Source organism: Mesoplodon bidens, assembly GCF_964165515.1.
Source record: "Mesoplodon bidens genome assembly, chromosome: 12".
Classification (NCBI taxonomy): Eukaryota; Metazoa; Chordata; class Mammalia; order Artiodactyla; family Ziphiidae; genus Mesoplodon; species Mesoplodon bidens.
In genome coordinates, this window is record NC_138168.1 from 27,791,440 (window position 1) to 27,805,011 (window position 13,572).

Consider the following 13,572-nt stretch of genomic DNA (forward strand, 5'->3'; position numbering starts at 1 on the left):
GCCCTTATTCACTGCTTTTGCCCCATCTCCCATCTGACCTCGAGGCAAACGAAGCATTTTTGGTTTTTAGAAAGGATTGTTTTTATTAGTAATAATGAGAGTGGAGGGCACAAATAGAGGTGAAAGGGTACCCCCATTTTTCTTTTCTTTTATACACGTAGATTTTTAGGGAAACACAGATATATAAATATAGAAGGACCTGAGTCAGAGGCTAAGTTTCAGACTCCACTTCTCTAGACATTTGTCACGGGAGTTGGAGTAGATGTCTGGGAAGAACGGGCTTCTGAGAGGATAGTGAGGATTTGGACAGGGGTGAGGGCACTGCCAGCGATGTCACAGCTTAGACCGCGTGAGGTAGCGACAGGGAAGAGGAAGCCAGCTCCGGGGCTTTTTCCTCCTCTCAACTCTCCTCACTTGCTATTTCTTCTGAACCACAGGCTCCCCTCCCGGGACAGCAGGGAGCAGGGTGAGAAGTCAGACACGCAAGATTGTTTCTAAGTGTTGATCATTTTCTCTGAGCTCTTGATGGCCTCTCATTACCGACATTTGTCATATTTCTGTGATATTGTTTTCTGGGTTAGTAGAACAGGCTGTGGAATATAAAGAAGACCCAAGGCGGGAGAGAAAGGAGCTGTTTGAACTTATATACTTTTAGTTTTGTTCTATTGCTTCTAAGCCTTTAGAAAAGACTGTAACTGACAACTACAACCCATTTTCAAACTTAATTTATAACTGTGCAATTTAGGTAGAAAGCCCCTGGGCAGGTATGGTAACTTTTTTCTGTGCCTGCCAGGGTACCAAGCACATTGAAAGCATTTAACAAATAATGATAATAATTTAAAGCAATGGGAGCATTGGGTGTATAGGGAGATAAGAAACTGGAAAACTGGGGCCCACTAATAATTAATAATGTCTCAGGAGGTGGTCCCAATGTTTTTGGATTTTAAATCCCCTTGTTCAATTTCTTGCTGGAGTGAATTCCACACAAAAAAGAATAATCTTTAATTTGATACTTAGTCACTTCAGTGTCCTGCCCTGAGCTGGCCAAGATTGAATATTCTTATGAAAATATATGCATTCATAATCAGTCTGATAATGTTGCTTCCCAGGGCTTCTAAATGCAAAAGCAAGCGATCCTGTACTCAGATATGTGGCTTCAAAGTCATAGGATCATCTGAGAAGTTTGTGTTTCTCATTTTTCACTTCTTATTCTTGGAATTGAAAGGAAAACAGCACCATGAAAACTTCTAGTTAAATACATAATGAAACAAGGCCCGGCACTGGCAGGTTAAGACTTCACCAGGAATGAATTCTTGTCCTTTTATGTGATAGGCTGAGTCGACAGACATTTTAATAAAAGGACAGGATAACTCGAGTATACCTTTGATTAATGCTTGAATTACCAATGATTTTGATGCCCCTTGTGCTCACATCCTGAAGATTTGGAGTCTGCCTTTATTTATGTGGGTTAAGATATTTAGAGACCATAGGAAAGGCTACCCTAAGGATAGATCAGAAAGAATGCACAGGGTGTCTTCCATGCCTACCATCCCTTCTTCTTCCAGTGTGTTCTTTTCCTATGTCTGGTGCATTGCTTAGCACCAGCCTTGGTTTGGTTTAGACTTTCCTTCTCCCCGTATCAAAGCTTGTGATTCTTTGCTTTTCTGAATTGACTCTACTTCATCTTATATTCTACTTTCGTAATATTCTTGAATCGTTCCTCTCCTCTATATCCTCTTTGCCATGGTCCAATTTTGAAACTACACTATCTCTTGTTTGAATTACTGAAATAGCTTCTGGAGTGGTGCATTCAGCCTGGTCTTCCTATAGTCCATCGTTTGCCCTGCTGTTAGAGGGTTTTTTGTTTTTTTTGTTTTTGTCTTCATCCTAAAACACAGGTCTGCTTTAGTTTCTCCTCCAGTTAAAAATTTTGACACCACACCTCCTTCAGCTATTGGATAAAAATCATATTCCTTGGCAAAGCATAAAAAGTACTTTGTCATCTAGTTCCTGGCTATCTTCCCAGCATCATCAAAACTTCCCGCCCATGGATCCTTATACATGCGTCTTTATATGGGCTGCTTTGCTTTATCCATACCTTTGAACATGACAGTCTGTCTGCTTGGATTGCATTTTTCTCTTTGTTTCTTTGGAAGATGCTTACCTTTCCTTCAAGACTCACCTTGAAATTACCTTATTGTGTTAGAGATGGCGATTATTTCCTCATCATCCATACATTTTTAGAAAAAGAATCTATTCTTGGATTAGGGTAGGATTAGGTCAGATTCTCTTTCTAAGGAATTGATATGGGGATGGAAAGAGAGAGTGAATTAGTTGGCTGTGGGTGTTGGATGAGTAAGGTCTTATGGGCTCAAGGGTTGATGTGGTCATATGTGTAAGCCAAGAGAGCTGATCTGTAAGGAAAGGTAGTAAAATGGGCAAATTGCAGGGAAAAGCATGTATAAGTGATGTGCAAAGAATAGGGAATGAGTGGTGAGCTGTCTTGGTTCTCGTTGGCTTGTCAATTCCTATTGGAGTCCCTCTTGAGGCTGCAATTGCTTTTTAGACACTTTTAACTCTTTATGCTAATACCTTCTTTATTTAACTTGACCAACTGAGTTTCTGTTCCTTGTTATCAAATGATACCTTATTAAGATTCATCACGTACTAGATAAAATGATTGTGTATATGTCCGTCTTCCCCACCAGACACTGTTTTATTTATTTTGAGATTTCCAACAATTAGTCTCACTCTGGTAGACTGACAATACACGTTTGAATGAATGAAAACTAAGCTCATTTTTTCAAATCCTTTTCCAACAAAGAGCTTATGAAATTACAAAGTTGGTGTTGCTATCATAGTCGACGATAAAATGTTAGGTCTTCCAGTAAATATTAATATTTTAATAAGGGCCTTCTGAAATCAATCATTTGAGGTACAGGAAAAGCCATACAACTGAGAATTTATCAGTATTGGATTTCATGGGAGGTATTTTTGGAGCCTTTCAGTGTCTCTAAAATTGTAACATACCTTTGCTCGGGGCCAGCCACAGGAGGAACTGTCTGAGGGACAGAAGGACTCCTGCCCTGCAGGGACTTCATAAGTGGGAACCGGGACTGGGACCTCACTGCCCAGAACTGCATTTGCTTCCTTCCAAATGGTTTTATATAAGGACAGATCATCCAGGAAAAGCAGAAATAGTCTTAGTGAAACCAATCAAAACACCAGGTTACTTGAGGTAATGTCATGATTGGGAAGTTCATTTTGTGAATCAGTATGTTTCTCTTTAGATATTGTTGTCTCTAATAATACATTCTCCTACACTTTCTGTGTTGGTGTTACTGATCAAATGACACTTCACAGATGTCAAATAAACCTTCTTTTCTATGGCATGCATTAAAGAGAATGTTTTCATATTATATCTGAGACTTCCTTACAGGAAAATCAAGTGGAACGGATCATTGAAATTAGCCTGAGATGTATGTTTCCCTTCCTCAAATTTAACCTTCCAAGATTTTTAGGTCATATAATTCTTGATCTCCCCTTTTAATCGTGAGAGGTACATTTTCACCCTCCTTTCTTCCCTCTTTACAGTATTATATTATTAAGCTCCCCCCTTTTTTGGTCGGTTAAACCAGGGACGTGAAACTGTCATTTCTCAAGCTGCCATACTCTTTAACTGGCATTTCTTTTGGGGCAGATACCTTTGAGAACATCAGCCTTAACCAGGACCAAACGCCTGTTTAACACAAGGCTTCTTTTAGACAAATCTTTAAACAGGGAATGCATCCTTCTTTGTACTATTTCTGGTAAATGGGCTGGCACCAAAGCCTAGCTTTATTTATTTATTTATTTATTTATTTATTTATTTTGCGGTACGCGGGCCTCTCACCGTTGTGGCCTCTCCCGTTGCGGAGCACAGGCTCCGGACGCGCAGGCTCAGCGGCCATGGCTCACGGGCCCAGCCGCTCCGCGGCATGCGGGATCCTCCCAGACCGGGGCACGAACCCGTGTCCCCTGCATCGGCAGGCGGACTCCCAACCACTGCGCCACCAGGGAAGCCCGCCTAGCTTTATTTTGAGGGCTTAATATATAAATTCTACTTGTGGTTTAAGGTGGTGTTCCTTTTAACGTTAAATATAATTATAATAAGGTAGAGGTGCAGCGTGGGCATGCTATTGGATAAATACTTTAAAATGTTAGTAATGTGCTAAATGAAGATGTTATTACTTCTCGGGTTTGATATTGTCATTCTGTAGTTATCACGCAATGACATAGGACTCTTCCAAATCTATTTTTCTTCCCCATATTTAAGAAGTTCAGTTAATATTTGTTTAGGAGCAATTGCTCACGAGGCTAGGATTGGAGACTGGTCAGCTTTTTGGGGAAGCTTAATTTAATGGTTGAGTTTAAGGAAAGGGGAGAAGCTCTTCCTGCTTGTCCACTCCCCACACTGCCTCACATCTAGTGGAGAGAAGAGGGAGTGAAAGCATGTAGGGAGGAAGAGAGGAAGAACCGAAGGAGAATGAGGGCCCAGCTCCAGAGAGATTGTCATGCATTTGAACAAGTGAAATAAAAGTAGCCCTCCACATGTAAGTTCAAGCTGTTTATTTAAACATAAAAAAGCCATCAAATTGTGTCATCTTGACCAAAGCTAGTAGCTCTTTATAATATTTTAGACTTTATTTATAGAACATTCAAATATTTCTTTCCATTTATAACCAATATATTTTAACAAAACTCCTCATATTTTATGTGACCTCAAAGGCCATCTAATTTATTTTCCTAATTGTACAGGAGAACTGCTGAATAATCCATATTATAATTAGGGTGATTACATACCTTATGGTCCAAATCTGGACACTGAGAGTAAAAGAGGTTACTATTCATAATCCCCCAGGGCAACAGGTATGAACTGGGAAACTAGGATTTATGAGCACCTTGATTATAAAAAATAGAGGCTAAGATTGCCAGGTGGTTGAGTCATTAAAATTAGTTTTAATTGCCTTTTTAGTGTTCTGCCATTATGACTGAGGGAAAAAGTTAAATAGGCCATTCTAAAAATAGCTAACATTTTTTGATCACTTATTATGTACTTAGCATTATTCTGAGCATTTTATTTACAAAAATATGATGAATCCTCACAGTAACTCCATGAGGTTGCTACTCTCTTCCCTATTTTATAGAAGAGGAAACTAAGATCTGGAGAGGTTAAATTACTTGTCCAAAGTCAAAAAACTAGTAACCAAGAGAGCTGGGATTCAAACCCAAGTATTTTAGCTCCGGAGTCCATGTCTCAATCATCACCTTATTCTGCCTCTCATACATCCAGCATCCATGGTTGTGGAGGTAGGTCTTGAACAAGCATTTTGTAAATATAATCTAAAATTGCAAGATGTTATTTAGCTTTTTTAAGATAATAAACTTTTTTTTCTTTTAGAGTTTATCACTGTACTTGACCATTTTGCAAAAATAGAATTTTTCCATCTTGCTATTAAAATAAAAAAGAACCCTCCAGTTTTAAATTAGAAGGGAGATCAGAGGTTATCTAATTCAATCCCCTTCTTTATAGGGTGAGCAATCAAGGATCAGCCTCTTTCATGTATTGTGTAAGTTCCTTGGGAACACAAACAGAACTGGAACCCAGGTTTCCTGTCCCTCAAACTTCAGCCCTTTTAATAATTTTGTATTCACTTGAAATAAGAAAAATTAAATAACATATACCGAATACAGAATGTTCCCTATAAAACTAGCGCTGAAAGATAAAAACAGAAATATAATTCAGGAAGATGTATTTTTTTCTCTAACAAAATAACACATTCCTGTTATGCACACAAAGTACCAGCCAAAATCAGCAAACTGCATAAATAATTCTAAATTCTAATCTTGCTTCTGTCACTGTCTTTGTGCAGTATTTGGTAGGTCAGTTCGCCTCAATGACAGTTACCCCATGGTTATAATAGGAAAAATAATGTCTTTACTTTCTGAGGCAGGGAAAAGGCTGCCCTTTTTTTTTTTTTTTTTGCATTAACAGTTGGAAGGGACTTGCAAATTCCATGTTATGAGCATGCTACCACGTTTTGATAAGAAGCAAATTATCTAAAGTACTAACAATAATGGTTAAACAAGGCAGAAAATCTTTAAACATTGTAGTCTGTGTTTATGCCTTTGATTTCAATTCTGTTCTTCTGGATAGACAGAATTAAATAAATTTTCTGTATATATGTTTTTCTGTCTTGACCAAATTCTTGTTAGAAATAAATTGTGTTGTAAAACTACAATAACTTTCCTGAATTTAGTAGGCGAAGCTAAATCATTCAAGCAATTTCTCCCTGAATCTCCTTAGCTCAGTGGACTATTGCCATTGGTCACATTAACTGGGTAATGACTACATTTCCATTACTTTGTTATTACAGCTGAACCAAAAGTAAGAGAGCATGTACACTGCGGGTAAACTGTGAAAAAATAGCACTGTATTTAACTTTTTCAGTGTACATATGTTTATATTTTTTAGAGATTAGGGGCAGACTTTCATTTAAGGTTAGAGAAGTAAAAATGAAGAACCAAAATAATCTATTTTGGACTAACAGATTTTTTAAATTAAATGCTTAAATTATAATATTAGAATAGGTATAACCCCAATCTGTATTTCAACTTCAGCAGATGCAAGACTTAATTATAGATATCATTAAAAATATTTGATGCTTTTTTTTCATAGGAACTAACACTTAAATCTGTTTGACAAGGTCTGTTTGCTGTACCTCGTTTGCATTATCTATCTTACAGAATAAACAAAATGCATATTTTTCTTGTTATTTATTAAAGACATATCCATTTTAATCTTGAAGGCATAGGTTCAAGTCAAAGAAGTATTTATTGAGTAGAAATAAATATTCCTGGCAGTTAGTAAGTTGACACTGCTTTTATGGTTCTGATTATATTTTTATTTCAACCATTAGAGGGCACATTAGTTCAAGAAAAATTAAACAAAAAGCACAGCAACAAGAAGAAAATAGGCTTAGAAGTGAAAATTTATGTATTTAACTATGCTTATTTTCACTGATTTTATTGTCCTTTGCAACATAATTTATTAGTTTTTTAAATCTGAAAAGAATTTAACTGCATATAGTTTCATGTAAGAAAGAACTCCTCACTTTTTATTGCTAGCTACTACTCCTAGAAGAGTGACGTTGGCCTAGTTGAATTTGACGAGGTTGACTATTATGTGACCAAGAAGGACATAATAAATCATGACATTTGAAGAACATCCTGAGTTCAAAGGTATGTACGATTAGGTTATTATGAAGTAAGTAAATACTAGTCCCTGGTCTCGTAGTTATTAAAAAAAGGCACCTAAGTGTGAATGAATGCAGCTTCACTGGCAAGTATTTATAACCTTTACAATTTGGTACAAATTACAGAGAGAACAATGGATGGCCCCAGAGTGAACACAGGGCTTTATTTCACTAGAAAGCCTTGACTGGGGTCATAAACTGCAAGAGGGCAGGCCCCTCAAGTGGCTTATGAATGACTGCGGAGTCTCAGAATGAGTTCATTTGTTTTCAATCTACAGCAAACTGTTATTATTTCTAATGTTCAGTCTTTTGCTCTAAGGCTGCAAATCTATATAATCTATAGAGGCTGAAATAGATACTAGCTAGTATTTAACAATAATGCTTATATTATGTTAAGTGAAATGAATGCTTTATATGATTAATTCATTAATTTAGTTAGTAAAATTAATTGAGCACCTACTAACTTTCAAGTCCTGGCCTGGGTTCTAGGGAATAAAGACAGCTTAATACATTGTCCCAGACTTGAAAATATAATTTTTTTTATTGCCCTGTGATTTATGAGAAATAAATCAACAAATAACTGTAGCATATGATAACTTTATATATTAGTGGGAAAATAGGAAAGATTTATCAAACCTATTATAAAAATATTTTACATTGTATTTTTAAGGGAACAGAGGGGTTAGGCAAAATCAAAATCATTAGTATATACTATCTTCAGTGTAAGACTGCAGAACTTCTCTGGTAATATTTTTTTCTCAGAGTCAGTTATACAATAAATTGTAGTAATTAGTAGCATAAAACAAGGTAATAATGTAATTAAAACCAAAATATTTACTTGCTATAGAAGATACTTCTATGCATCTTAATTCTGCTCCTTGCAAGCTAATAATATTCTGTAGGAATTTCTGTGTGTCTTTTACATCTGGTGGTTGTGGAATTAGCATGTACAAAGAGAGCTCAGAATTATGCTTTAAGTATGATTTGAATGATGATTTGAGTCTGAGCATGAGTTGTCAGCAGAATTGTGAGCTGGGGGAAAAGAGATAAGGACTGTTAGTGGGATAAAAAGTATATTTACAGTCACTTACTTTAAAGTACCTTTTGTTTTAAAAGAAGTAATTAATGTTAGGAATTAATTGGTTTAGATTCTTGATTTTAAAGTTATCTCTTGGTTGCTAAGATGAAGCCTTTTCAAAATTACTACACAATATGCAACGAGAGGAACATTTCGATTGAAAGGTAGAAAACATAACTGAAAAACTAGCTTTTGAGTGCCTGCTTATCACCCTAATTGATAGCAGATGAACCTGAGGAACTAACTGTTGTCGTTCAATTAAAAAAAAGTATTTAGCTGGATTTCACATTATGTTTCATAGTTTCCTCTAAAAGCTAAACATTATTGCTAATGTTTTGATACAATACTAGGCTTTAAGTGGAGCCTGGTATGCATTAATTATCATAAAGTCAAACAGGCTATATAGTATGAGACCCACTACTGTAAAACAAAAGAAACCCAAGATATATAAGAATGGAAAAATCAGAAAGGATATACGCCAAATGTTAACAGTGGTCATCTCAGGCACTGGGGTTATGGAAGATTTTCTTTTTTGTTAGGCATATAATTAGAATATGTTAGTATTCCAGTCTGCCTAATGTTTAGCAGGAAAATCTTCATATGACTTTAGAATACAACTATGTACTCTTGCAGATATTTAGTTGGTCCTAACATATATTTACAATTCCTATTTATTCATTTATCCTGTTCTTGTATTTACATATTTTATTATAACAAGTATTAAAACTTTAACTAACATTCAGAAAGAATGAAAGGCAAGGAAATAGATCCACATTTTACCACATTTTGAGTCTGCACATGAGGAGGATGATAGACCTATAGGTAGTGGTTGGTCAAACCAATCACTCAGGACAGAAAGTGTGACTTTTCTTTAAAGAAAGATGATGGGTCAGCTAACATGCTGGCTGCCTATTTCTATAAGGCTGTATCCCTTTGAGTGAGGAGAAAACATGGTCCAATTGTTCTGCTCAAGGAGAATATATTTTCTGATTTCTATTTAAAAGAAGAGTAGCTTTTGGCAGGTGTATTTTCAGGGGCAATGTTCACATTAGTGTGAACAGTCGGATCACTCATACAAAACTCAAATGAGACAGGTGGATTTGCGTGGAGGTTAAGCAGGAATTTCCAGCAACAGGAAGAGCAGAATTAACCTCTAAATTATTTAGTTGAGAAGAAACACAGGCTGCCAGATATACATATGTATCATAGTGCTCTGGGGCATCTGTACTCTAGGTCAAACAAAATCAAGCTATAACAGAAAAAAGATTGCTTTGCTAGTTGGGATTAATAGCTAATCACAAGGCGAGCATTTAATAAGTTGTTGGAAGTAAATGTTATAAAATCACAGTTTAAGGGAAGAAGTTATGTTTCTGGAGACACAGTAGTAAGCTCCTTCCTTCCCTTTCTGATTAAATGAGATACTCTAGTGGAGTTTTATTTTCTCTGCTTCATAGCCAGTCTTCATTCTGACATGTGTAAAACAGCTTTTAACTACTAGTGAATAATCAATTTTCTGTCACAATTTTATTAACAGTAAGTAATTAATCAGTCTCACAATTTTATTTAGACCGTTGGTTCAAATATCCGGCTGTAATTTTTTTCAGCCCAAATGAAAATTTGTAAACCATGTTTCAAATTGGTGCTGTAACTGATGAACTGATTTTCTTGAGAGAGAAAGCTTAGAAAATTTTCTAATTAGTGCTAAGACCTGATTTTCTGTGGCTCACTGCTTCATGTATTCCACGTCTTCACATTATGCTGTAGGAAATGTCTTTAGAGGTTGGTGTTTTCTATTGATCTCTACAATTGTCCTCAGTAATCTAGAAGTTAACTGTGCAGTGCGTTTTCAAGAATGCGCTGGAGCCTTGAGTCAGCACACACTCCTCTCCACCGAGCCCAGGGGCAAAGATTCTTGTAGCCCCTCATTGGCTCCAAGAGTTAAGAGTGGGATGCCCGGACTCCAGCTGTCAGTTCATTTCCTCTGTGTAACTTTCCTGTTCTTTCAGCCTGCAGTTCACACCTTAAAAGCCTCTTCCCTTATAAGCTGAGAAGGGATTTGTGCAGCGTGAGCTTACCTGAGAAACTAAAGATATCATTAATTAGAAAGGTGCTTCTGGGCAACAGGAAATTTTTCACTGGAAAGGTTTCAAATCTAAGAAAGTAATTAATTTCTCTGTGGAAAAAGATCACATTTTTCTCTTCTGATGTCCTTCTTTACTGCAATTGAATGGTTTAACTCTCGACAGAAGGAATAGGACTCCTCTCTCATTAACCCTCACAGTTTGGCTCCCTCTTTTCTGTCTCTTTCCTCTTCCATTTCAGCAGCAGTGGTGCCTTCTAGGGATTTGGGGGGACATTTTATTTTCTTTTCCTGAGGAAGAGTTAAGGAATGTAACACAGTAAGTATTTTTCTTAATGTACATATACTGTCAGAAGGAGTTTTTAAAAATGAAATATTCCTGTTTACTAAAAGAAAAATGACAAACTAGGAAAAATAGTTACAGTAAATATGATAAAGTTTTGTTAAAAGGAAAATGACAAGTTGCAAATTTAGCTGCAATAAATATGATAAAGTTTTGCCATCATAGGTGTACTATGATGATCAAATTATGGGGAAAGGACATTGGCTTATATTTCAAAGAAGAAACAGATCTAAAATCCATTGTTATTAATAATCAAAAAATTAATATTGAAACAAGGTACATTACAAAAGTTTATGTATTTAGGTATGTATGTGTCATCATCATCATTATCACTGTCATTTAGTGTCAGTATGGACTCATGAATTCCTATTTTATTCAATAGATTATAATTCTTACTGTAATTATTTCCATCTCAAATTGACCCAGATTGGGTCAGTGGGAGGCCCTTCAAGCTGGCTCTTGTGTTTTTTTTGACATGCTTCCATCATTTTTTTGAGTGCTTTCTTACTTTCTGGCATAAAAAAGATGTTTGAGGCTGATCTTAAATTCTTCCTGCCCCAGACCTGGAATCAGTATTTCTTCAAGGAGCTCGTGCAGAACTTGTGTGTATTTGTGTATTAGAAACCATGAGCTCTTGCTGAGACCTCTGCTTTTAATCCAAATTCACAAGGCTCTTTACTTGCCTTTCTTCATTCTGTATTTACCTGTCTCTTCTGCACTGAGAACTCTGGCTTTTGGCAACATCAACGCATTTGCTCATTTGCTTATCCCTTCAACGCACATAAAATAGTTTAAGAATTCATACACCTTTGCCACTACAAAAACAAACCTACTAAGATGAGGTCCAGATTTGTTTGCTGTTCTTTTACTCCATGGCTGGTGTTCAAAAGTAACTTTGGTTAGTTCTTTAATTCTCCCACAGTATGCTTATATTGTTTAAAATACTTTTTGGATCACTTCTTTCTGTTTGCATTTAATTTTGTTGTTTTCCCCATCTGTGTTGATTAACTTTTATTTTTTTGGCTATATAGAATACTAACATGTTTCCAAAAGTATACAAAAAGGTATAATCATATATACTCAATCCCTCCTCTATTCCTTTCATTTTATTGCCCCAACCTCTTTGTAGGTAACTAATTTCATTGTTTTCTATTTTATCTTTTCTATAGTTTTTCCAAAAACAAGCATATTCTTATACATTTCCTGCTTTCCCTTCTTTCTTAGACAAAGGCAGTATACTGTATACACATTTTTGCACTGATATGAAAATCACTGCATATCAGTTCATAGATATTCTCCTTATTCCTTTTCACTGCTGTGTGATATTTCATTGCACTTTTGTACCATAGTTAATTCATTCAATCTCTTATGTTTGGGCTCTTGTATTTTTCAGTTGCAAATAATGTGGCAATGAATAACCTCATATTGTTGATGTGTAACTTCTTGGTAAAAATAGTAGAAATGGGATCATTGGATTGAAAGGTAAATGTGTTTGCACTTTTGTTAGATACTGTTAAATTCCTCTCCATAAGGGTTGTATCATTTTGCATTACTCTGGTGTTGTATGAGAGTGCTTTTCTTCCATAACTTCATGAACAGAGTATATTGTCAAGCTTTTGAATTTTTGCCAATTTGATGGTAAAATGGTAGCTCAGTGTAATTTTAATTTTCATTTATTTAATGAGTAAAGTTGAACATCTTTTCATATGTTTAGAGTCATTTTACAATCTTTATTTTTTTGGTGAATTGACTGTTCATGTCTCTTGCCTACTTTTCTGTAGAATTTTTGTTCATTATTTTCCTCACTTCTTTTTATATCAGAGATATCAGCCCTTTACCTGTGATATATGTTACCGATTTTCTTCCCAATTTGTCATTTGTCTTTTGATTTTGTTTGTGATATTTCAAGTCAAGCAAATGTTTTTTAAAATTTTCATGTAGTAAAAATATCAATTTTTCTTTATTGCATCTAGGTTTTGAGTTATTATTCGTTAAGTTTTCCCCTATAGCAAGATTATAGGGGAATTCGTGTGTTTTCTTCTAGTGCTTGTGTTGTTTCATTTTGTTTTAATGTATGTTTCAGGAATGGATTTAATTTTATCTTTTCATTGCCCCAGTAACTTGAGATACCACCTTTATCATATACTAAATTTCCATATGTAGCTGGGCTTGTTGCTGCACTTTTTATTCTGCTTAATTGGTCTGTCCACACATCAGTAGTACACTCTTGTACAGTATGTTTTAATATCTCGTAGGGTTAGTACCTTCTCATGGCTTTTCTTTTTCAGTGTTTTCCAAGTATTCTTGCATGTTTATTTTTCCGTATGAACTTTAAGAGTCCCTTGTTTAGCTCTAGAAGAGAATTTGTAGGTATTTTTATTGGGATTGCATTAAATTCATAAATTAAGTTTAGGGGAGAACTGACATCTTGATGATGTTGAAATGTCCTAACCAGAGCAAGGGATGTCTTTCCACTTAGGAGTGCTTTGTAGTTTTATTCATATAGGTTTTGAACATTTCTTGCTAAGTTTGTTCTCAAGTGTTTTATCGTTTTTGTTGCTGTTGTAAATGGGGTTTTCTTTTCCATCATATCTTCTGTTTATTATTGTGTATAAGGAGGTTGCTGATTTTTGCATGTTAATTCTGTGTATTCCTACCTTGATTAATTCTTTAATTTTGTGAGATAGTTTTGTCATTGATTCCCTAGAGCTGTGTAGGTATATTAAAAAGTCCTCTGTGAGTTCCAGTTCAAGATGGCAACATAGGAGGCTCCTGA

The 13,572-nt window shown here is 35.7% G+C and overlaps 1 long non-coding RNA gene across 3 annotated transcripts in view; it reads left to right on the plus strand.

Moving 5' to 3' along the window:
• The window catches only part of LOC308626062, a 249,714-nt gene that overhangs the window by 24,260 nt on the left and 211,882 nt on the right, over window positions 1-13,572 (plus strand). For all 3 annotated transcript variants that reach the window (XR_014017192.1, XR_014017193.1, XR_014017194.1), the window contains exon 2: window positions 7,168-7,281. This is a non-coding gene — a long non-coding RNA (uncharacterized lncRNA). The remainder of the gene's footprint in view (window positions 1-7,167; window positions 7,282-13,572) is intronic.